General features: G+C 42.5%; 1 protein-coding gene and 1 pseudogene across 1 annotated transcript in view; one reads left to right on the forward strand and one right to left on the reverse strand.

Annotated features, from left to right (window-relative positions):
• LOC132405257 (uncharacterized) overlaps nucleotides 1-25,862 on the forward strand; it is a 178,600-nt gene that overhangs the window by 40,602 nt on the left and 112,136 nt on the right. The gene's annotated exons all lie outside the window — the stretch shown is intronic.
• Nucleotides 10,803-10,900, reverse strand: LOC132405747 (U6 spliceosomal RNA; annotated as a pseudogene).

The raw sequence follows: 25,862 nt of genomic DNA on the forward strand, positions 1-25,862 counted from the left end.
CGTTTACTTTGACTTTCAGAAGGCATTTGATAAGGTGCCACACATGAGGCTGCTTAAAAAGATAAAATCCTAAGACATTGCAAATGAGATTCTGGCATGGATAGAGGAATGGCTGACAGGCAGGAGGCAGTGAGTGGGAATAAAAGTGGCCATTTCTGGTTGGCTGCCGGTGACTAGTGGTGTTCCACAGGGGACAGTATTGGGACCGTTGCTTTTCATATTGTTTGTCAATGATTTAGACAATGGAATTGACGGCTTTATGGCAAATTTTGTTGGATGATATGAAGTTAAGTGGAGGGGCAGCTAGTGCTGAGGAAGCAATACGATTGCAGCAAGACTTAGACAAATTGAAAGAATGGGCAAAAAATTGGCGGATGGAATATAGTGTTGGGATATATGTGATAATACATTTTGGTAAAAGGAACAATAGTGCAGACTATTATCTAAATGGGGAGAAGGTTCAAACATCAGAGGTGCAGAGAGATTTAGGAGTCCTCGGGCAAGACTTCCAAGGTTAATTTACAGGTTGAGTCTGTGGTAAAGAAGGCAAATGTAGTGTTGGTGTTTATTTCAAAGGGAAGACCATATAAAAGCAAAGAGATATTGCTGAGCCTTTATACAACACTGGTCAGGCTGCACCTGGAGTATTGTTAGGAGTTTTGGGCCCCATATATCAGAAAGGATGTATTGTCATTGGAGAGGGTCCAGGGGAGATTCACGAGGATTATTCTGGCAATGAAGGGGTTAACATATGAGGAGCGTTTGGCAGCTTTGGGCCTGTACTCACTGGAATTTAGAAGAGTGCAGGAGGATCTCATCGAAATCATTGGCATGTGCTAAAGGCAATGCAGTCGTTATGGGAGATTTCAACATGCAGGTGAACTGGGAGAATCAGGTAGGTGCTGGACCCCAGGATAGGGAGTTTGTGGAGTGTCTAAGGGATGTATTTTTGGAACAGCTTGTGCTTGAGCCAACCAGGAACGAGGCTATTTTGGACTTGGTGATGTGTAATGAACAGGAATTGATAAGTGATCTTGAAGTAAAGGAGCCATTAGCAAGTAGTGATCATAACATGATAAGTTTTTATCTACAATTTGAGAGGGATAGGGGCAGATCAGAGGTGTCAGTGTTGTAATTAAATAAAGGAGACTACGGAGCCATGAGGGAAGAGCTGGCCAAAGTTAAATGGGCGGATGCCCTGGCAGGAAAGACAGTGGATCAGCAGTGGCAGATATTCTTGGGCATAATACAAAAGATGCAAATGCAGTTCATTCCAATGAGAAGGAAGGATTCAAAGAGTGGGAAGGGGCCACAGTGGTTGACAAAGGAAGTCAGAGATTGTATAGCATTAAAGAAAAAGAAGTATGACAGGGCTAAGATGAGTGGGAATACAGATGATTGGGAAAGTTTTAAGGAACAGCAGATCTTAACTAAAAAAGCAATACGGAGAGAAAAAATCAGGTATGAGCTCAGTCTAGCCAGGAATATAAAAGGGGATAGCAAAAGCTTTTTTAGCTATGTGAAGAGAAAGAAGATAGTTAAGAACAATGTTGGCCCCTTGAAGAATGAATTGGGAGAAATTGTTATGGGAAACAGGGAAATGGCAACAGAATTTAATGCATACTTTAGATCTGTCTTCACCAGGGAGGACACAAGCAATCTCCCAGATGTATGGATGGGCCAGGGTCATAAGATATCAGAGGAATTGAGACAGATTGACATTAGGAAAGAAACTGTGATGAGTAGACTGGTAGGACTGAAGGCCAATAAATCCCCGGGTCCAGATGGTCTGCATCCGAGGGTTCTAAAAGAGGTGGCTCAGGAAATTGCGGATGCATTGGTGATCATTTTCCAATGTTCCTTAGATTCAGGATCAGTTCCTGAAGATTGGCTAATGTTGTCCCACTTTTCAAGAAGGGAGGGAAGGAGAAAACGAAGAACTATCGCCCTGTTAGCCTAACGTCAGTTGTGGGGAAGATGCTTAAGTCCATTATTAAGGACGAAATAGTGGCACATCTAGATGGTAGAAATAGGATTAGGCCGAGCCAGCATGGATTTACCAAGGGCAAATCATGCTTGACTAATCTGTTGAAGTTTTTTGAGGGTGTAACAAGGATGTTAGACGAGGGTAAGCCAGTGGATGTTGTGTACCTAGATTTTCAGAAGGCATTCGATAAGGTGCCACATAGGAGATTGGTGAGTAAAATCAGAGCTCATGGCATTGGGGGCAGGGTTTCAACATGGATAGAAAACTGGTTGGCAGATAGAAAGCAAAGGGTAGCAGTGAATGGGTGTTTCTCGGACTGGCTGGAGGTGACTAGTGGGGTACCACAGGGCTCTGTATTGGGACCACAGCTTTTTACGATTTATGTTAATGATTTAGATGAGGGCATTGAAAACTATATCAGCAAGTTTGCTGACGATACTAAACTGGGTGGCATTGTGACATGCGAAGTGGATGTTAGGAGAATACAGGGAGACTTGGAAAGGCTGAGTGAGTGGGCAGATACTTGGCAGATATCATTCAATGTGAATAAATGTGAAGTTATCCACTTTGGAAGCAGGAACAAGAGGGCAGAGTATTGTCTGAATGGTGTAGAGTTAGGTAAGGGAGAAATGCAAAGAGACCTAGGAGTCCTAGTTCACCAGTCAATGAAGGTGAATGAGCAAGTGCAACAGGCAGTGAAGAGGGCAAATGGAATGTTGGCCTTTGTTACAAGGGGAATTGAATACAAGAACAAGGATGTCCTTTTGCATTTGTACAGGGCCCTGGTGAGACCACACCTGGAATATTGTGTACAGTTTTGGTCTCCAGGTTTAAGGAAGGACATTCTGGCAATTGAGGAAGTGCAGCGTAGATTCACTAGGTTGATTCCTGGGATGGCAGGGCTGTCTTACGCAGAGAGATTGGAGAGAGTGGGCTTGTACACACTGGAATTGAGGAGATTGAGAGGGGATCTGATTGAAACGTTTAAGATAATTAAAGGATTTGATAGGATTGAAGCAGGAAATATGTTCCAGATGTTGGGAGAGTCCAGTACCAGAGGGCATGGATTGAGAATAAGAGGTCAGTTATTTAAAACAGAGTTGAGGAAAAACTTCTTCTCCCAGAGAGTTGTGGAGGTGTGGAATGCACTGCCTCGGAAGATGGTGGAGGCCAATTCTCTGGATGCTTTCAAGAAGGAGCTGGATAGATATCTGATGGATAGGGGAATCAAGGGATATGGGGACAAGGCAGGGACTGGGTATTGATAGTGAATGATCAGCCATGATCTGAGAATGGCGGTGCAGACTTGAGGGGCCGAATGGTCTACTTCTGCATCTATTGTCTATTGTCTATTGTCTATTGAAATCTACCGAATGTTGAAAGGACTGGATTGGGTGGAAGTGGAGGGGATGTTACCTTTGGTAGGGGTATCCAGAACTAGAGGGCACAGCCTCAAAATTGAAGGGCAATTCTGTACTTATAGAACAGAAGTAAGGAGGAATGTTTTTATCCGGAGAGTGGTGAATCTGAGGGGTGATCTGCCACAGGCTGCAGTGGAGGCCAAGACCGTGAGCATATTTGAAGCAGAAGCTGATAGATTCCTGATTGGTTGGGGAATCAAGTGATATGGTGCGCGGGGACGTGTATGAGGTTAAGTGGGATCCAGGACTATGTCTGCATGCTTTTATGCTTTGAGTTGTTGCCACTTGGTTGGCTGATTAGATATTTGCATTGATATGCAGATATACAGGTTGCCTTATAAACTGACCATTGAGTGTTATCAAGTACCCTACACACCTGAACATTTTCACTTCTACCCCGCCCCTCCCCGTGTTGGGCAGAATATACAAAAGCCTGAAAGAACATAGCAGGGGATTAAAGACAAATTTTATTCAGCTTTTTTAAAATTTCTGTCCCTAGATGTTGCTTGACCTGCTGAGTTCCCCCAGCATTATGTGTGTGTTGAATTTCCAGCATCTGGACAATCATTTGTATTTCTGACAGATTCTATTCTGCTGCTATAAGTCTCTTGAATGATTCCCTAGTATGATAAGGTGGACTCTTCACTCATTCTGCCTTGTCATGACCTACTTAATTTCCTGTTGTACCTGCACAATGCTGTCCAGCATCAGAGACCCAGATTCAATTCCCGCCACTTTTTTGTAAGGGATTTGTACATTCAGGGGGTTTCTCCAGGTGATCCAGTTTCCTCCCACAGTCCAAAGATGTAGCAGTTGATAGTTTAATTGGTTATTGTAAATTGTCCCATGATTAGGCTACGGTTAAATCTGGGTTGCTGGGCTGTATGGCTTGAAGGACTGGAAGGGCCATTTCTGCACTGATTTCCAATATATAAACAAACAAACAAACACATAAATAAATCTTTCAAGTTCTAATGAAGGGACATGGTCCTGAGACATTAACTCCAGTTCTTTATCTACCGGTGCCGCCTGACCAGCCTGGTTCATCGAGCATTTGGGTTTAAAAAAAAATCCTAATCAAATTCATGTACTAGATCTAGATGTCATGGGTTAAAGCTGAAAAGTTCCATGTTTAAGGGGAACATAAGAGGGAACTTCTTCACTCAGAGGATGGTGAAAGTTTTGAACGAGCTTTCAGCAGATGTATGGATGCAAGTTTGATTTTAGGATTTAGGAGAAATTTGGATAAGTACACAGATGGCAGGGGTATGGATGGCTATGGTCTGGGTGCTGATCAACAGTTATATGCTACGGGTTCCCAACATAAGTTCCATGGATTGCTCAATTAATGGTATGGGATAAAAAATGTTAGGAACACCTCGTTTGGGCAGAATAATAGCTGGGCTAAAGAGATTCTTTCTCACTGTAGCACCGGATGTCTGTATGACTATTTAAACTTATGGTTTCAAGTAGGAATTAAATCATCCAGAAAAGTTAACATTTGTAATAATCAGGCAAATTGAAAAGGAGGGTAGGCAGCCCTCATACAAATGATGGGCTAACGATGATGACAGAAAGGTTCTTTAGCTTTATCATTCCCCTTTGGAAAACCAAGGTGCGGAACTGATTGAATTGTTATTACAATACAGATGGAGGCTATTTGTACCATACCAGCTCTCAACAGAACACAAAAACAAACAGCTGGCAGAACTCAAACCCCACCCCACTTCCCTTACTCGGTTCTTGTCAAGTTAAGTTTGCTGTCGGATACACAAGTACCTGTACATGGTGCAATGAAGCACTTCCTTACAGCTGCAACACAGGCACACGGTATCAGATAAGTACAGGAACAACATAAGCTGAACATAAATTAGACATGATTTTTACAAGGATGCCATCAGAATGAAGAAACAAAGTCCATTTTAGTGCAAAGTGATCAAATCACAAACGAACAGCAATGTAGCATTTTAGGGGGCTTTCTTTAAAGTAATTATGTATTATTGAAAAGGGTGGATTTATTTATAAACAGAAGATTCTGGTAAAATCTTCATACAGTATAAAGGTATATATAAGTATGAGAGGTATAGATAGGGTAACTGCAAATAGGCTTTTCCCACTGAGGGTGGATGGGATTTCAACTAGAAGTCATGGATTAATCAGAATCAGAATCAGATTTAATATTACCGTATGTCATGAAATTTGTTAACTTTGCGGTAGGAGTACGACACAATACATAATAATAGAAATAAAACTGTTGATAAACAGTAAGTATAAGTATACTAAATACTTATATTAAATAACAGAAATTAAAGAAGTGGTGAGGTAGTGTTCATGGGTTCAATGTCCATTGAGAAATCGAATGGCAGAAGGGAAGAAGCTGTTGAGTGTGTGCCTTCAGGCATCTGTACCTCCTTCCTGATGGCAGCAATGAGAAGAGGGCATGTCTTGGCTGATGGGGGTCCTTAATGATGTATGCCACCTTTCTGAGGTGTTGCTTCTTGAAAATGTCCTGGATATTATCGAGGCTCGTGCCCATGATGGAGCTGGCTAAGTCTACAACTCTCTGCAGCTTACTTCATAGGTTAGAAGTTTAAGGGGGACATGAGGGCAAACCTTTTCACTCGGGGTCATGAAAGTGTGGAACACACTACCAGCTCAAGTGGTGCATGTGAGCTTAATTTCATAATTTAAGCAAAGTTTCAATAGCTATATGGATGGTCGAGGAATGGACGGCTATAGTCCTGCTGTAGGTGAACGGAAGTAGGCAGTTTAAGTGGTCAGTATGGACTAGATGGCCGAAGGGCCTGTTTCTGTACTGCAATTTTCTATGACTCTATGACTGTATGCTGGAAATCTAGAGGAACACACACAAAATGCTGGAGGATCTCAGCAGGTCAGGCAGTATCTGTGGAAATGAATAAACAGTCGATGGTTCCAAGCCTGTCTCCTGTAAAAATGCTATTCCCTTTTCTTGGTTCCTTTGTCTCTGACACACTGGTTCCTAGGGTGTGGCTTTCCATTCAAGGACATCAGATGTGATCTACGTGACTTTGAACAAGAAATAATGGTGCCAGACATGAAGATTTGAATTTGGGAAGAGGTATATTCAAGTTAACCACAGGAATCAGAAGATTTATAAAAGATGTCGGTCAGCAGTTTACCTCTGGAGATGGAGCTAGAGATTCTGGTAGTATACAGCTCAGTAGAAGGAGGCTCTTAAGGGTGTCAAAGGTTCTGGGGAATGTAGGAGAATGGGGGTGAGAGGGATAACAAATCAACCATGATGGAATGGGAGAGCAGTCTAGATGTGCTGAATGGCGTAACTCTGTTCCTATGTCTAACAGTCTTATAGTCTTATGGAGAAGCAGCTAACAGATTATCCACGTCATGGTCTTATGGTCCAATGCATCACATTTGAGAACCTTTCCTGGGATATTTTGTTTGGACTTTGGACCTGAAATCCTCCAAGAGGACAGCAAACATTTTGTAGATTTTGGAGGCTTGCATTCCTCAACGTCCTATCTTAGTTGGAGTCAGGGCTCTATGCTTTGACTCTTGATAGAGGCACCCATACCAAACAGGTCAAAGGCTAGAGGCCAGACTAAGAGTGGTCCACCGTCCACCGGGTTCGGGGATTCAGCTCACGGCTAACAACCCTGACTGGTAGAACAAAATTATTACGGAAGCAGCAATGAAGAATCCTCCTACACCTGAGTGTGACAGTGTTCCTGAGTCTCCACCTGGTGAATTGCATGACTCACATTAGTGAAAACTGAAAGGAAGCTACTGACATGATGAAGGAATCCCTGAACACTGACAGATGGAGGGCCATCATTTCTGCCCTCATGGCCAGTGACATTGTGGGCCAAAACTAAGTTGGACCTGAATTATTAATTCTGTTTTTACTTTCCACAGATACTGCCTGATCTCCTGTGATTCAGCAATTTCTGTTTTATACCAAATTTCTCGCAACCCTAGGCTTTTCTTGGTTTTCGCATAATACAGACATCCTTGATGATTACTGGGAGGTATGCTGTGCATCTTCCCCCCCATTCCCTTGTAAACCCTTCATAAGGTAAATACTATTGAAGATATTACCTCAGCTTTCTTATTTGCTTGGTGTTTGCTTTGATCTTTTTGTGTGTTTGATAGCCAGTGAGTAAGCCAAGTAGCATAGTGAGCGAGCGAGTGTTCAGCTTCCTCTGTTATGAATAGCTTTTGATGTTTGTTAAGTAAACAGATAAATCTGCGCTGCTCTTAGGATGTGTCTGTATGTGTGTCTGTGTATTGGATATTGGGTTATTATTGTTACATGTACCAAGATACAGAGAAAACTTTGTTTTGCATGCTGTTCATACAGATCAGATCAATAAACACTGCATTGAATTAGAACAAGGTAAAACAATAACAATGCAGAATGAAGTGTAAAAGCTACGAAAAAAATGCCAAGAAAGTAACTGACAAATTGCAAGATCAAAATGAGGTAGATTGTAAGGCCAGTATAGAGTCAGAATCAAAGAGTCACTGAATCATAGAAAAGTACAGTACAGAAACAGGGTCTTCAGCCCATCTAGTCCATGCTGAACCATTTACATTGCCTAGTCCCATTGACCTGCTCTGGAAGCATAGCTCTCCATTCCCCAACCATACATTTATCTATCCAAACTTCTCTTAAACATTGAAACCCAGCTCGCATGCACCACTTGTGCTGACAACTTGTTCCACACTCTCAAGACCATCTGAGTGATGGAGTTTCCCCTTAAACATTTCACCTTTTACCCTTAACCAATGACTTTGGTGTAGTCCCACCCATCCTCAGTAGAAAGACCCTATCTATACCCCTCATAATTTTGTACACCACTATCAAGTCTCTTCTCAGTCTTTGACGTTCCAAGGAATAAAGCCTTATCCTATTTAATCTTTCCTTATGACTCGGTTCCTCCAGTACAGGTAACATCCTCATAAATTTTCTCTGTACTCTTTCAAACTTACTTACACCTTTCCTATAAGTAGGCGACCAAAACTGCACACAATACTCCAAATTAGGCCTCACCAATGTCCAATACAACTTCAACATAATGTCACATCTCCTGTTCTCAATCCTTTGATTTATGAAGGCCTATCTATCTATTCAGTCTATTTTATTGTACAAGAGGCCTGTTCAAGAGTCTGTTCACAGCGGGATAGAAGCTATCCTTGAGTCTGGCGGTACATGATTTCAGGCTTTTGTCTCTTCTGCCCAGTGGGAGAGGGGGAAGAGAGAATGTCCAGAGTGGGTGGTGTCTTTGATGACATTGGCTGCTTTACTGAGGCAGTGAGAAGTGTAGACAGAGTTCATAAAGGGGAGGCTAGTTCCTGTGGTGTCCACAACCCTACATTTTCTCATGGTCAAATGTAGAGTAGTTGCCATACTGAGCTGTTATGCATCCAGACAGAATCCTTTCTATAAAAACTGGCAAAAGTATATGCCAAATATGTTTAGCTTGCTGAGGACGTAGAGGCTTTGGTGTGCTTTCTAAGTCCTGATATTGTGGTTGAACTAGGATTGGCTATTGGTAATGTTTACCCCTAGGAACATGAATTTCTCAACCCTCTCAATATCAACACCGTTGATATAGAAAGGAACGCTAACACCATCCCCTTCCTGTAGTCAATAATCAACACTCTTGTTGACATTGAGGGAGAAGCTGTTGTCTTGACACCATGTCATGAGGCTCGCTACCTCCTTCCTGTACTCTGACTCATCATTATCATTTGCACTACATTCTTATCATCTGCAAACTTGTCCAGGTGTTCTCAATCTTTTTATGCCTAGACCATCAAGGAAGAGGTCTGTGGACCTCAGGTTGGGACCTCCTGAATACTGATGGAGTTTGAGCAGAATCTGGCCTCACAGTCACGAGTGTACAGGGAGTAGAGTAGGGGGCAGAGGACTCAATCTTGTGGAGTACCAGGCTTTTGAATAATCATGGGAGAGCTATACTGATTGCAGTTTGTTGGTCAGAACACTGAGGATCCAGTTGAGATTGAGGCATTGACTTCTAGGTCCAGAACTTGGTGATGAAGTGGCTTGGAATAACTAAAATTAAAGGCAGAACTGTAGTCAATAAACAAATAGTCGACTGTAGGTGCCTTTACTGTTCAGATGCTCCAGAGATGTGTAGGGCTAGGGAGATGGCTTCTGCTATAGACCTGTTTCAGCGGTAGACAAATTTCAATTGGTCAAGGTCGTCCGGAGAGTTGGGTCTGATGGGAGCCATGCCAAACCTCTCAAAGCATTTTATGGTTTTAGATATTAGAGCCACTGTATTAGTCCATATGCTAAATCAATGTTGCTGCAGTTAGTTAGACTATTGGGCACTGCTAATTATTGAGGAGAAATATCATTACCAATTTGCTCACAGATACAGATTATTGTCTCTACCCCATTATAAAGACTGGGGTTGTAATTATTTACAAATTTCACTGGCCTTGGAAAACTTTGAAAGCTCAACTGCAGTTAAAGGGAAATTTGTCCATAGCAAGGTCATGTGAACAAAATAATGCTGTTAAAAGAAAAAAAAAAGTACTGACCCGGACAATATGGGAAGCTGTCTAACTCTTTAAAGGCATAAGGTATTTTAATTCCAAGAGGGAATAGGCTGCTTCTGTATAGTATCACATTCAGTAGCCTGGCATATTAGTCCCTGTTCCACTCAAACTGACTTTTCAATCCAGATTAGATAACATCCATCCTTTCTTTACAACAGAATCTCTAACTCACTCTTTGTCTTTCTTTTCTCTCTCTCTCTTTCCCTTTTTCTCTACAAAGCAATCTTGGAATCTGTGGTTAACTGAGAAATCTTTCACCGGCCTGTACTCACCTCTGAACCTGCCCAGTCAGCTCTCCAGAGGTTATCTGAATCTCCCTTTAAGTGGTGAAGAAAGAACTCACTTTCACATAGAGTGTGTGGTTCCTTTGAATCTGTTCCAAGATGGCCTCTGAATTGTGGTTTCCTGCTCCATTTAATGCTGATAAGAGTGGAAGTGTGTACGATGCAAGCAAAGCCATCTATTGACCATAGGTCTGATCCTAAGATATTGTCGGTGTTGCTCATATGAACAGCAAAGCAGAATTTCAAAACAAAACTTCAAATCTGAATCTGAAATGCTGGATTTTTACATCATTTTAGATATACACCACAGAAACAGGCCATTCTAGTCGAATGAGCTCGAGCAACCCAATTATACCCATATAACCAATTAACCTACTCACCTGTACATCTGTGGAATGTTGGTGGAAACCGGAGCACCTGGAGGACACCCACCCAGTCATGGGGAGAACATACAAATGCCTTACAGACCACACTGGTAACTGAACCCAAATTCCAGCATTACGCTACCATGTGCTCCAAAAAAATATGGAACACTCCATGAACTTGCATGTCATCCTTGCACAGGGGCAATGCTAATCTTTTCTCTATTGTTGCAATTTCAGTACATGAAGTGAATCTGAAATAAAAACATAAAATGCTGGAAACTCTCAGCAGGTTGGGCAGCATCTGTGGACGGAGAATGTGACTTAATGCTTCAGAGCAACGATACTTCATCAATAAAGATACATAGGTGGAGGTAGAGTTATGATGGCACTCAATGGTGAGTGCTTCGAGTTCACAGCTTAATTTCTACCTTTGATGTCTCTCTTCCCTTTTCAAGGTGGATGGGGTTCTGTTGAAGACCCTGACCTGGAGTTATACTCAGACTTTGGCTCCTAGGAGTCACAACTGACCACTTTTGAAATGCCAAGGATGCAGCTTAGAAGGTCAGCTCACCTGTGGATGGGTTGATTCTATGCCGGTGCTACTGAATGAAGCAGGAGCAACGGATCAGCTGTTGGAGGATCTGTACCTGGCGGATCACATTCCCTCTCTCAGTGGTGGGAGGAGTCTGCTACCGGCTCACTGGTTGGAGAATTCGGAGAAACAGTGATGTGACAGACCTTATCATTGTAAATCAATGAGTTGTATTGTTATGTCGCCCATCTCATTGTGAAAGGATGACATTTCTTTTCCCTTTATTATGGAGAGACAGCATGTCGTATGTCGAATTATTAGGTGAATGTTTAGTTTTTGTTGTTCTGCAGATCATGAACTTTCCCGGGGGCACTGCAATTGCTTGTTTGGTGGGTGGAATGTGCTGGTGCTCTTTTTTGCTGAACTAAGTGTGGGAGGGGGAGAATCGCTGCCTTACTGATGCTTTTGCCTCTTGGAGGGGTGAATGGAGGAGGGCTTTGGGGTGCTAACTCACTCATTCTTTGGGGCACACCTCTGTTTTTGTGGATGTCTGTGAAGAACAAGAATTTCAGGATGTATACTGAATACATTTCTCTGATATTAAATGAAATGATTGAACTGGGAAACAAGGAAAATTGGAAGTTATAGAGAAGATAAGGAGAGAATGGAAGAGATGGAGAAGGAGTTCCCCACCTTTTTATCCCATGGACCCCTACCTTTATCATGATGGCCCATGGACCTCAGGTTGGGAACCCCTGAAATAGAGGGAATATTAGTGAGAATGTTGAGCTGCTGGTGAAGGCATCTGGTTAATAGGTTAGTGAGTGCAGTTGGATTTTAAAGATTACTTTTATTCGTCACATGTTTAACAAAGCATACAATGAAATGCTTTGTTTTCCCTCAAAACAAATTAACGAGGATTGTGCTGGGCAGTCAGCAAGTGTTGCCAGGCTTCTGGTGCCAATGTAGCATGCCGACAACTCACAACCCTTAACTATAGATCTTTGGAATACGGGAGGAAACTGGACCACCCTGGAGAAAGCCAGGGAGCCATGAGGAGAATATACAAACTCCTTACGGACAGTGGGAGGGTTTGAATCCCAATCGTTTTGCTGGTGCTATAAAGCATTGTACTGCCTGATATGCTACTTTGCCACTATGACTTGATTTGTAAACACAGTATGTTCTATATCAAGCTACAATGCATACAATATTGTAGTTTTTCAAATGCCAGAGGACATGTATTGCCCATAAGAGAGGCACAATGTGATCCAGTTTCCGGACTCCTATATTTAACTAGTGACCTTAAGAGTGCAAAAACTTTCCAGTCCAATATTATGTCTGTAGTCTTAATAACAAATATTCTTCAGCATGATCTATCCTGCATTTATTAAAATCGTGTTTTAAATTAGAAAATTGGTTTAATTAGACCGGAGGGCATACGCTCACAATAGAGTGACGTCCTTTTAGAACAGAGATGAGGAGTTCTTTAGCCAGAGAATGGTGAATCTGTGGAATTCATTGCCGCAGGTGTCTGTGGAGGCCAAGTCACTGGGTATATTTAAGGAAGCGGTTGATAGATTCTTAATTCTTAATTAGTCATGAAAAGTTGCAGGGAGAAGACAGGAGATTTGGGGCTGAGAGGGAAAATGGGTCAGCATGATGAAATGGCGGAGCAGATTCGAGTCAAACTGGCCTAATTTTGCTCCTATATCTTACGGTTTTATGATCTTATGTAGCAAGTTTCAGTGAAATACTTCTTTTGCATGCCACCTATATGGATAGTTTCATAACATCAGTGTAGCGAAGGCGTACAGGGGAAAATAATAACAGGATGCAGAATTAATTGTTAGAGCTGCAGAAAAAATGAAATGCAGGCAGACAATAAGATGCAAGGCCATAATGAGATTGAGGTCAAGAGACACCCCCTTAACTTGTGACTTACGGCAGTACATAGCTGTTGTCCTTGAGTCTGGTGGAACATACTTTCAAAGTTTTGGTATCTTCTGCTTGTTGGGAAGGGGGAGGGGAGGGAATATCCAGAGTGTGTGGGGTGTTTGGTTATGCTGACTGCTTTACTGAGGCAATGAAAAGTGCAGACAGAGACCGTCAAATAGAGGGTGGTTTCCATGACGTGCTGAGCCGTGTTCACAGTTCTCTGTAGTATTTTGTGGATCTGGGCCAAAGCAGTTGCATTTGGATAGGATATTTTTTAGGATACCAGAGGGGATGTGTAGTGCCTAAAAGAGAGGCATGATGTCACCCAATTTCCAGACTCCTACGTTTAACCATAGTGGTCTTAAGTACGTAGGTGGCAGGGTGGAGCTATGTCTCTACCAAAGGAGGTATAAGGTGCTTCTTCCCCCCACTAGCCCACACATCACCCTTGGACAAGGTGTAGCACCTGCTTAGTCCCCCGATCAGGGTCATGTGAAGCCATGGGAGCATGTGGTGGATGATCGTATGAACAACTGGTGCGTATCATAAATCCTGGTTATGCAACCACTGATGCCAGTCGGACAATCTCTGAAGAATATTGATAATGTCTGGGGTCACCCATACTGTAAAGACACTGGCCAGAAAAAGGCAATGGTAAACTACTCTGTAGAAAAATTTGCAAGAACAATCATGGTCAAAAGTCTATGGTGAACACGGCACATAATGATGGTGATGATATATTTAATTAAAATACTCGGCAATGTAAAACAGATTGCTGCAATGCACCATTTTTTAATATGTGCATTGTAGAGAAAAAAGTGAACATCATTAGAGCAAAGCACTTTGGACCTTATCAGAGAGTTCTGATAAAATAAACTCACATGTCACACCTAACTGTGACTCCAAAGAGCCAGTGTGCTACCAGACTCACAGAGAAGCTTTGTTCTTGTGAAATTTGCTTTGGCGTTTTAACTTCACAAGATATTTTAAAACCTTTCAAAACATCTCAGTGACGGCAACGGAAGGTGACCTTTTTTTTGTACTTTGATTCTGTTCCATTTCTCTTCTGCTATCATTAATGATGAAGCACAGTTCCTGGCCACTGTTGTTGAGGACATAATTGCTCCTAGAAAGTAAGATTGCCTCTCAGATAATACATTTCAGATTGCATCGATGCTTTCTTTTGCCCCGGGATGCTTTTTTCTCCCTGTGACGCATGATTTTAGTCTTATTTAGGATTTCCCCTAAAGGGCATCTCCTGTGGTCAGACTTTGCTGACTGGCTGGCAGCTTGATTCTGAAAGCAGTCGTAGCCGATATTAATTCTCTCCTCACCCGCGTTCTTCTTTGGATCGAAGGAGGATGAGATAGAGGTGTGTGCAAGATGATAAGAAGCATAGATTGAGTGGACATCCAGTCCCTTTTCCCCAGCATAGAAATGACTAGTATGAGGGGCATAATTTTAAGGTGATTGCGAGAATGTGGAGTGAGGATGTCAGAGGTAGGTTTTTTACACAGAACGATGGGACATAGAAACATGCTGCCAGGGTTGGTGGTGGAGGCAGACACATTAAGGATATTTAAGGATACTTAGTTAGGCACATGGATGAAAGAAAAATAGACAACTATGTGGGAAGGCACACGTTATAAGATTAAGAAATTGTTTCTTCAAAATTCAAAGTATCCATTCATTTCTCCCTCCTGCCCTTTCCCTCGTTTTCCATTCCCTATTCATGCTCCCTTCTTACTCTTACTCTTTTTCTCACTTGGCCATCACCACCCCTTGGTGTCCCTCCTGCTTCTCTTTCTTCCATGGTGTACTCTCCTCTCCTATCAGATTCTTCCTTCTTCAGCTTTTTGCTTTTTCCATATATTACCTCCCAGCTTCTCACTTCATTCCCACCCTCCCACTCGCCTATCAGCTTCTACACTTCCCCTTCCCCCCACCTTCACATTCAGAATTTCCCCCTTCCTTTCTAGCCCTGATGAACGGTCTCGGCCTGAAACGTTGAATGTTTATTCCATTCCATGCATGTTGCCTGAAAAAGTTCCTTCAGCATTGTGTGCGTGTTGCTCTACCTCAAGATTCATTTTCGTGCAGGCACTTACAGGAACAAAGAAATACAGTGGAATTTATGAATAACTATACATAAACCAGACAAAGGTTGACAAACAACTAATGTACAAAAGAAGACAAACTGCAAATAAAAAAATATTGAGAATAATAGTTGTAGTGTCATTGCAACCGAGTCAGTGAACAATCAGTTCAGAGTAATGGTGACCGAATTTATCCACACCAGTTCAGAAGCCTGATACTTGTTGGGTAAAAGCTGCTCCTGAGCCTGGAGGTGTGGTACGTAAGGCTACTGTACCGCCTGCCTGTAGAGGAACATAGAACAACAGTTCAGCCCAGTTCAGCTTACAATGTTGTGCTGACCGTTTAACCTACTCTAAGTTCGATCAAACCGTTCCCTCCCACATTTCCTTTGATTCATATGCCTATTAAATGTCCCTGATGTATCTGCCTCTCCTGGGGTATATGGGTTGTCCAGGGAGGAAAGAAGGGTGAAGGAACTTGTCATGTCCAATTGGTCCTCACCGAACACTCAGCTCTCACGTGTGGCTGCAAGTAGCTGTTTTCACATGACAACAGCCACACCTTGATACACCGCTTCAACAGGCGGGCTAAACCAGGTGCGGTTAGCTGGTGGACCTCATAAGAGATAGGGGCATGTCTGTCCTTGCCTGTGAAGTCAGCTCCAGAAGATTGGTTGTATGGCATCTACAGTGAGATCCAACAGCCAGGAAGGCAGTTCTGCAGCGCTCCATAGAAAGCGAACAGCATGACGAGGCACAGAAGTCATCTACTGCAACCAAGGAAGACCCCAGTTGTGTTGACTGTTTGTACCACTGAACATGGACTTGCAAAGTCGAGAGAGTGGAACTGCCCAGTGCAATGGCTTTTCCACTTTAATAACTCTCCTGAATAGGTTTCCTGTCATCACTGGATATTACAGACAACCACCATCCACCTCTACCATCACTCCTGGCAGTCCCTTCCACTCACCTACCACTCTCTGTGGAAAATAACCTACCTCTGACGTCCTCCCTATGCTTTCCTCCAATTACCTTACAAGATTGACCCCTCTATTTAGCCGTTTCTACTCTGGGAGAAAAGAAGTCTCAGGCTTTCCACTCAATCTATGCCTCTTATCATCTTGTACAACTCAATCATCACATCTGATTCTCCTTCCCTCTGAAGAGAAACTTCCTAGTTTGATCAACCAATCCTCATAAGACATGCTCTCTAAGCCAGGCAGCATCTTGGTAAATCTCCACTGCATCCTCTCGAAATGAAAAATCCTTTTAATGAAACCTTATCAGGGTGACGTGAAGAGGTGTACTTTTTGACAGCTTTTGGCTGTAGCTAACAAAATGCCAACCCCCTTGTTAGGACCATTGAATCATAGTTTCTAGGATCTGCGGAGGATGGCCCTTCTGAGAAGACTGCCCTCCAGTGCTTCTTGCATTATTTACATGTGATTTCCATGTTAATTAACTTACAGCCAGCAACATTTCTTGGGAAATGTTCAAGTAGCCCTTACCACTTGGATCTTATATTTTGAATCTGATAGACATCGCCCCCTCATTTTCATTTCGGCAAGCCAGCAAAAATTAAATTTTGCACAAAGCCATTTACATCAGCAGATGTACTGTATGCCAATTAAGTGAGGTGGTTAATAAGGGAAGAGAGGGGGGATCAAAGTTACAGTTATTGCAGAAGCATTTTTCAAGCTAAATCTGTGCTTTGACAAGATGACATAAAGCTAATTTACATCAGTGAGACGTTTCATTTTTCATAGATTATGCTTCATTTTGTATGCTTTCTCTCTCAGCAAGAGTGAAAATAATGTTTAGGTACACAGATATAAGCAATATAATGAACTTAGTCTTCAGCATTGTGTATAACATTTCAGTTGGAACAGCTAAACAACATCGACAAGCTACTTTTTTTTCTCGTAATTTTTTCAAATGTTTTTCTCAAAATTTTATCCCCATTCTGTATCTCTTTATATGATGACATCCATTCTGTTATTCTGGCCAAGGTGTACTCTATATTACAGATCAATTCCCAGTGCACTCTGGGGATAGGTAAGATTGAAACTTTGTTCCAACTTTCACCTCAACTTTTCTTGCTACAATTCTGCAATTTTTCATTGATGAGTTTTCCAATGGAGCTAATCTACATTCAGTGGACACATGAGGAGGTAACTCCTGTACCTAATAAAGTGGCCATTGAGTGCGCATTCATGGTCTTCTGCTCCTGTAGCCCATCCGCTTGAAGATTTCATGCATTCAGAGACACTCTTCTGCACACCACTGTTGTAAAGTGTGGTTATTTCAGTTAGAGTTGAGTTCCTATCAGCTTGAACCAGTCGAGCATTCTCCTCTGACCTCTCTCATAAACAAGGCATTGTTGCTCACAGAACTGCCTTTCATTGAATGTTTTTTTTGCTTTTTGCACCATTCTCTGTAAACTCTAGAGACTGTTGTGCATGATAATCCCAAGAGACCAGCAGTTTCTGAGATACTCAAACCAACCCATCTGACACCAACTATCATTCCACAGCCAAAGTAACTTAGATCACATTTCTTCCCCGTTCTGATGTTTGGTTTGAACAACAACTGAACTGCTTGACTATGTCTGCTTTTATGCATTGAGTTGCTATCACACGATTGGCTGATCAGATATTTTCATTAATAAGCTGGAGTACGGGTATACCTAACAACGTGACCTCTGAGTGGAAATAGGTATTTATATAAAAATGCCAGCAAACATATGGAAGTTCAACTACAAGAAAAATAACTCTGCCCTTCTCATTCACCGCTCCTCCTTTAGGACATTCCTGGAATAAGGTGAGAAGTCAACAGTTTAGGACTTTAGCTGCCTACAGCATGGAAACCATTGTGATATCACATGATGAGTAGTTCATAGTTAAGTTGGTGTATGGTTGATGGGGAATTTGCAATTGGACTTACAGTCGTAGAATCATAGAAAATTACAGCACTGAATTGAATTGACTTTATTTCTTACATCCTTCACATATATGAGGAGTAAAAATCTTTATGTTACATCTCCATTTAAATGTGCAATGTCTCCATCTAAATAGGCTCTTCTGCCCTTTCTAGTCTGCGCTGAGCCATTTAAACTGTCTACTCCCATCGACTTGCACTGGGACCATAGCCCTCCGTACTCCTACCATCCATGTACCTATCCAAACTTCTCTTAAATGTTGAAATCGATGAACCACTTGCACTGGCAGCTCAATCTACACTCTCACGGCTCGCTGAATAAAGTAGTTTCCCCATATATTAAATTTTTCAGCTTTCAACCTTAACTGATGACCTCTATCAAATCCCATCTCAGTCTTATAACCATAACCATATAACAATTACAGGCCATCTCGGCCCTTCTAGTCCTTGCCGAACACTTACTTTCACCTAGTCCCACCGACCTGCACTCAGCCCATAACCATCCATTCCTTTCCTGACCATATACCTATCCAATTTTACTTTAAATGACAGTATCGAACCTGCCTGATTCACTTCTACTGGAAGCTCGTTCCACACAGCTACCACTCTCTGAGTAAAGAAGTTCCCCCTTGTGTTACCCCTAAACTGTTGTCCCCTAACTGTCAACTCATGTCCTGTTCTTTGAATCTCCCCTACTCTCAATGGAAAAAGCCTATCCATGTCAACTCTATATATCCCCCTCATAATTTTAAATATCTCTATCAAGTCACCCATCAACTCTTCTACATTCCAAGGAATAAAGTGTTAACCGATTCAATCTTTAGATATAACTTAGGTCCGCCAGACCCAGCAACATCTTTGTAAATTTTCCCTAACACTTTCAATCTTATTGACACCTATCCTGTAGGTAGATGACAAAAAAAAATACATACAATACTCCAAATCAGGCCTCACCAATGTCCTATACCAGTGAGCCCTCACTTGGAGTATTGAGTGCAGTTCTGTGCTCCTTATCTTAGAAGGGATGCGCTGAAAATGAACAGACTTCAAAGGAGGTTCACAAAAATGATTCCCAGGATTGAATGGCTTGTCATATGAAGAGCGCTTGATGGCTCTGGGCTTGTATTCACTAGAATTCAGCAGAATGAGGAGAGACTTAATTGAAACCTATCAAGTGAAAGGCTTTGAAAGACTAGATGTGCAGAGGATATTTCCTATGGCGGAAAACTCTAAGACCAGAGGACACATACTCAGAATAGAGGGACATCCTTTTGGAATGGAGATGAGGAATTTCTTGAGCCAAATAGTGGTGAATCTGTGGAATTCTTTGCCACAAGCAGCTGTGGAGGTCAAGTCTTTATGTATATTTATGACAAAAGTTGATAGAACCTTGATTGACAGAGACTGGGGCTGAGAGGAAGACTGGATCAGCTTTGATGGAATGGCACAGCAGACTCAATGGACCAAAAAGGCTGGATCTGTTCCTACGTATATCTTATGGTTTTGGACAATTTCAACATAGCATCCCATCTCCTGAATTCAATACTTTGATTTATGAAGGCCAATGCGTCAAAAGCTTTCTGTACAACCCTATCAATCTGCGAGACCACTTTCAATGAATTATGGTCCTGTATTCCCAGATCCCTTTGTTCTACCAAACTCCTCAGTGCACTACTGTTCATTGTATATGTTATACCCTGGTTGGGGCTACCAAATTGCAACATTTTGCACTTGTCTACCGTAAGTTCAATCTGCTATTTTTCAGCCCATTTTTTCCAGCTTTCTAGATCCCGCTGCAAGCCGTAAGGGTCTTCCTTATTGTCCACTACATTCCAAATCTTGGTGTCACTTTTAAAGTTCCTGATCCAGATAATGACATTATCATCCAGAGCATTGATATAAATGACAACTAACAACAGACCCAGCAAGGATCTCTGTGGCACTTCACTAGTCACAGACAGAGAGGCAACCATCTACTACCACTCTCTGGCTTCTGCCACAAAACCAGTGTCTAATCCAATTTACTACCTCATCTTGAATGCCGAGCGACTTAACATTCCTGACTTACCATGTGGCATTTTGTCTAATGCCTTGCTAACATCTGTGTTGACAAGAACCACTGCTTTGCCTTCATCAACTTTCCTGGTAACTTCCTGGAAAAATCTCTATAATATTTGTTAGACATGACATACCACACACAAAGCCATACTGATAATCCTTAATCGGTCCATGTCTATCCAAATACTCATATTTACGATCCCTTATAATAACTTCCAATACTGGCCTATAATTTCCTGGTTTATTTTTAGAGCCTATCTTAAACAGTGAAACAATTTTGACTATCCTCCAATCCTTTGGCACCTCATCAGTCGCTCAGGATGTTTTCACTTTCTCTGTTAGGGCCCCAGCAATATTTGCACTTGCTTCCCTTGGTGTCTGAGGGAGCACCAAGTCTAGCTCTGAAGATTTATCTACCCTAACTTGCATCAAGACAGCAAGCACCTCCTCCTCTGTAATCGGTATAGAGTTGATGAAGTTGATGCTATTTTGCCACACTTCTATAGATTCTGTGTCTGTCTCCTAAGTAAATTCGGATTCAAAAAGTTGCATTTAAGGTCTCCCCCATCTCTTTTGGCTCCACATGGATTATCATTCTGAGGGCCAATTTTGGCCGTTGCTGGTCTTTGTGCCTATTTGCATTGATTCCATTCATCTGCATTAGGTCTAGCCTTTAATAACTTGGATGATTCTTGGCATCATGGAGTTGTGCAGCATGGGAACAGTCCCTTTGACCCAACTCATCCATACTGACCAAGATTCCCTTCTGGGCTAGTCCTATTTGACTGCATTTGGCCCATACCTTTATAAGCCTTCCTTCTCTCATCCTTGTCTATTTACCCTATCAATGGCTAGCATCCAAATTATTGTACATTTCTGTACAGAAATGTATGAGAGAATTCCCCTTCCTTTGCATATCCAGTTGTAATATGGTCTTTATCAGCTTCACAAAATCAGCCCTGTCAATAATAGGCCCTAACATGGATTACTTTCGATATCTCAGGAGTCAACTTGTGGAAAGAGCAGGTACCACTGATGATTTTTCATAGGACCATAAGAAATAAAAGCAGAATTAGGTCATTAAGCCAGTCAAATCTGATTTGACATTCGATCATGAATAATTTATTTTCCGTCTCAACCACATTCTCCTGCCTGCTTCCCATAACAATAGACAATAGGTGCAAAAGTAGACCATTCAGCCCTTCGAGCCTGCACCACTATTCTGAGATCATGGTTGATCATCTACTATCAATACCCGGTTCCTGCCTTGTCCCCATATCCCTTGATTCCCCTATCCATAAGATACCTATCTAGCTCCTTCTTGAAAGCATCCAGTGAATTGGCCTCCACTGCCTTCCGAGGCAGTGCATTCCAGACCCCCACAACTCTCTGGGAGAAGAAGTTTTTCCTTAACTCTATCCTAAATGACCTACTCCTTATTCTCAAACCATGTCCTCTGGTACTGGACTCTCCCAGCATCTGGAACATATTTCCTGCCTCTATCTTGTCCAATCCCTTAATAATCTTATATGTTTCAATCAGATCTCCTCTCAATATCCTTAATTCCAGCGTGTACAAGCCCAGTCTCTCTAACCTCTCTGCGTAAGACAGTCCGGACATCCCAGGAATTAACCTCGTGAATCTACGCTGCACTTCCTCTACAGCCAGGATGTCCTTCCTTAACCCTGGAGACCAAAACTGTAAACAATACTCCAGGTGTGGTCTCACCAGGGCCCTGTACAAATGCAAAAGGATTTCCTTGCTCTTGTACTCAATTCTCTTTGTAATAAAGGCCAACATTCCATTAGCCTTCTTCAATGCCTGCTGCACTTGCTCATTCACCTTCAGTGACTGATGAACAAGGACTCCTAGATCTCTTTGAATTTCTCCCTTACCTAACTCTACACCGTTCAGATAATAATCTGCCTTCCTGTTCTTACTCCCAAAGTGGATAACCTCACACTTATTCACATTAAACGTCATCTGCCAAGTATCTGCCCACTCACCCAGCCTATCCAAGTCACCCTGAATTCTCCTAACATCCTCATCACATGTCACACTGCCACCCAGCTTAGTATCATCAGCAAACTTGCTGATGTTCTTCTAAATGCCTTCATCTAAATCGTTGACGTAAATCTTAAACAGCTGTGGTCCCAATACCGAGCCCTGTGGCACCCCACTAGTCACCACCTGCCATTCCGAGGAACACCCATTCACCGCTACCCTTTGCTTTTTATCTGTCAACCAGTTTTCTATCCATGTCAATGTCTTCCCCCCGATGCCATGAGCTCTGATTTTACCCACCAATCTCCTATGTGGGACCTTATCAAATGCCTTCTGAAAATCGAGGTGCACTACATCCACTGGATCTCCCTTGTCTAACTTCCTGGTTACATCCTTGAAAAACTCCAATAGATTAGTCAAGCATGATTTGCCCATGGTTAATCCATGCTGGCTCGGCCCAATCCTATCACTGCTATCTAGATTTGCCACTATTTCATCTTTAATAATGGACTCGAGCATCTTCCCTACTACTGATGTTAAGCTGATAGGACGATAGTTCTCTGTTTTCTCCGTCCCTCCTTTCTTAAAAAGTGGGATAACATTAGCCATTCTCCAATCCTCAGGAACTGATCCTGAATCTAAGGAACATTGGAAAATGATTACCAATGCATCCGCAATTTCCAGAACCACCTCCTTTAGTACCCTAGGATGCAGACCATCTGGACCTGGGGATTTGTCAGCCTTCAGTCCCATCAGTCTACTCATCACTGTTTCCTTCCTAATGTCAATCTGTTTCATTTCCTCTGTTACCCTATGTCCTTGGCCCATCCATACATCTGAGAGATTTCTTGTGTCTTCCTTAGTGAAGACAGATCTAAAGTACTTATTAAATTCTTCTGCCATTTCTCTGTTTCCCATAACAATTTCACCCAATTCATTCTTCAAGGGCCCAACATTGTTCTTAACAATCTTCTTTCTCTTCACATACTTAAAAAAGCCTTTGCTATCCTCCTTTATATTCCAGGCTAGCTTGCATTTGTACCTCATTTTTTATAGACAATAGACAATAGGTGCAGAAGTAGACCATTCGGCTCTTTGAGCCTCCACTGCCATTTTGAGATCATGGCTGATCAACTACTATCAATACCCGGTTCCTGCCTTGTCCCCATATCCCTTGATTCCCCTATCCATAAGATACCTATCTAGCTCCTTCTTGAAAGCATCCAGTGAATTGGCCTCCAATGCCTTCTGAGACAGTGCATTCCAGACCCCCACAACTCTCTGGGAGAAGAAGTTTTTCCTTAACTCTGTCATTAATGACCTACCCCTTATTCTCAAACCATGCCCTCTGGTATTGGACTCTCCCAGCATCTGGAACATATTTCCTGCCTCTATCTTGTCCAATCCCTTAATAATCTTATATGTTTCAATCAGATCTCCTCTCAATCTCCTTAATTCCAGCGTGTACAAGCTCAGTCACTCTAACCTCTCTGCGTAAGACAGTTCAGACATCCCAGGAATTAACCTCGTGAATCTACGCTGCACTTCCTCTACAGCTAGGATGTCCTTCCTTAACCCTGGAGATCAAAACTGTACACACTACTCCAGGTGTGGTCTCACCAGGGCCCTGTACAAATGCAAGAGGATTTCCTTGCTCTTGTACTCAATTCCCTTTGTAATAAAGGCCAACATTCCATTAGCCTTCTTCACTGCCTGCTGCACTTGCTCATTCCCCTTTAGTGACTGATGAACAAGGACTCCTAGATCTCTTTGTATTTCTCCCCTACCTAACTCTACACTGTTCAGATGCTAATTTGCCTTCCTGTTCTTACTCCCAAAGTGAGAGGTACTCCCCGTATTGCCTTTTTAGTTAAGTTCTGTTGTTCCTTAAAAATTTCCCAATCATCTGTCTTCCCACTCACCTTAGCTCTGTCATACTTTTTTTTAAATGCTATGCAATCTCTGACTTCCTTTGTCAACCACTGTGGCCCCTTTTCCCCCTTTGAGTCCTTCCTTCTCCGGGGAATGAACTGAGTTTGCACCTTGTGCATTATTCCCAAGAATACCTGCCATTGCTGTTCCACTGTCTTTTCTGCTAGGATATCCATCCAGTTAACTTTGGCCAGTTCATCCCTCATGGCTCCATAGTCTCCTTTGTTCATCTGCAACACTGACACCTCTGATCTGCCCTTATCCTTCTCAAATTGCAGATAAAAACTTATCATATTATGGTCACTACCTCTTAATGACTCCTATACTTCAAGATTACTTATCAAATCCTGTTCATTACACAAGACTAAATCCAGAATAGCCTTGTCCCTGGGTGGCTCTCGTACAAGCTGTTCCAAGAATGCATCCCGTAGGCACTCTACAAACTCCCTATCCTGTGGTCCAGCACCAACCTGATTCTCCCAGTTCACCTGCATGTTGAAATCCCCCATAACTACTACAACATTACCTTTGCCACATGCCAATGTTAACTCCCTATTCAACTTGCAATATCCATGCTACTGTTTGGGGGCCTGTAGACAACACCCATTAGGGTCTTTTTGTCCTTACTGTTCCTTAGTTCTATCCACACAGACTCTACTTCTCCTGATCCTATGTCCCCCCTTGCAAAGGACTGAATCTCATTCCTCACCAACAGGGCCACCCGACCCCATCTGCCCACATTTCTGTCCCTACGATATCACATATACCCTTGTACATTCATTTCCCAGGTCTGATCTCCCTGCAGCCATGTTTCCGTTATCCCAACAACATCATAGTTACCCATTTGCACTTGAGCTTCAAGCTCATCTGCCTTATTTCTGACACTTCGTGCATTCAGATATAGAATTTTTAGCCCATTTCTCTCTCTGTTTAAATCGCTGCCTATTGTGCTTAACCCAGCTCCCCGAACTCCCATCGGGCTATACGTCCCTTGAATTTTGTTGTCCTTCCTAAATTTACTTATTCTTTCTGCACATTTAACTCCATGTTCCATCAGACCATCCCTCTGTACATGAGTCCTCCTTATCACTTGTTCCGCCTCACCTTTCTCTACTACAGACTTAATATTCCAGGACCGTGTAGTCCCCACCTGTCCTTTATTCTTCATCTCACTATCCTCTCTCACATTCCGGATCCCTGCCCCCTGCAAATTTAGTTTAACAACCCCCCCCCCGAGCAGCACTAGCAAACTTCCCTGCAAGGATGTTAGTACCGCTCCAGTTCAGGTGTAAACCATCCCTTCGGAACAGATCCAACCTTCCCTGGAAAAAAGCCCCATTATCTAAAAACCTGAAGCCCTCCCTCCTGCACCATCCTCTCAGCCACGTATTAATCTGTATAATCCTTCTGTTCCTTGCTTTACGCGCACGTGGCACAGGTAGCAATCCTGAGATTGTTATCCTGGAGGTCCTGCCCTTCAGCTTCGCACCTAACTCCCTGAACTCACTACACAGGACCCCCTCACTCATCCTACCCACGTCGTTGGTCCCTACATGGACCACAACATCTGGGTTCTTGCCCTCCCTCTCGAGAATAACCTGTACCCGATCTGAGATGTCCTGGACCCCGGCACCAGGGAGGCAGCGTACCATCCAAGACTCACGATCTTCCCCACAAAATCTCCTATCAACCCCCCGGCTATAGAATCCCCTATTAC

Source organism: Hypanus sabinus, chromosome 15 (assembly GCF_030144855.1).
Source record: "Hypanus sabinus isolate sHypSab1 chromosome 15, sHypSab1.hap1, whole genome shotgun sequence".
NCBI classification, from domain to species: Eukaryota; Metazoa; Chordata; class Chondrichthyes; order Myliobatiformes; family Dasyatidae; genus Hypanus; species Hypanus sabinus.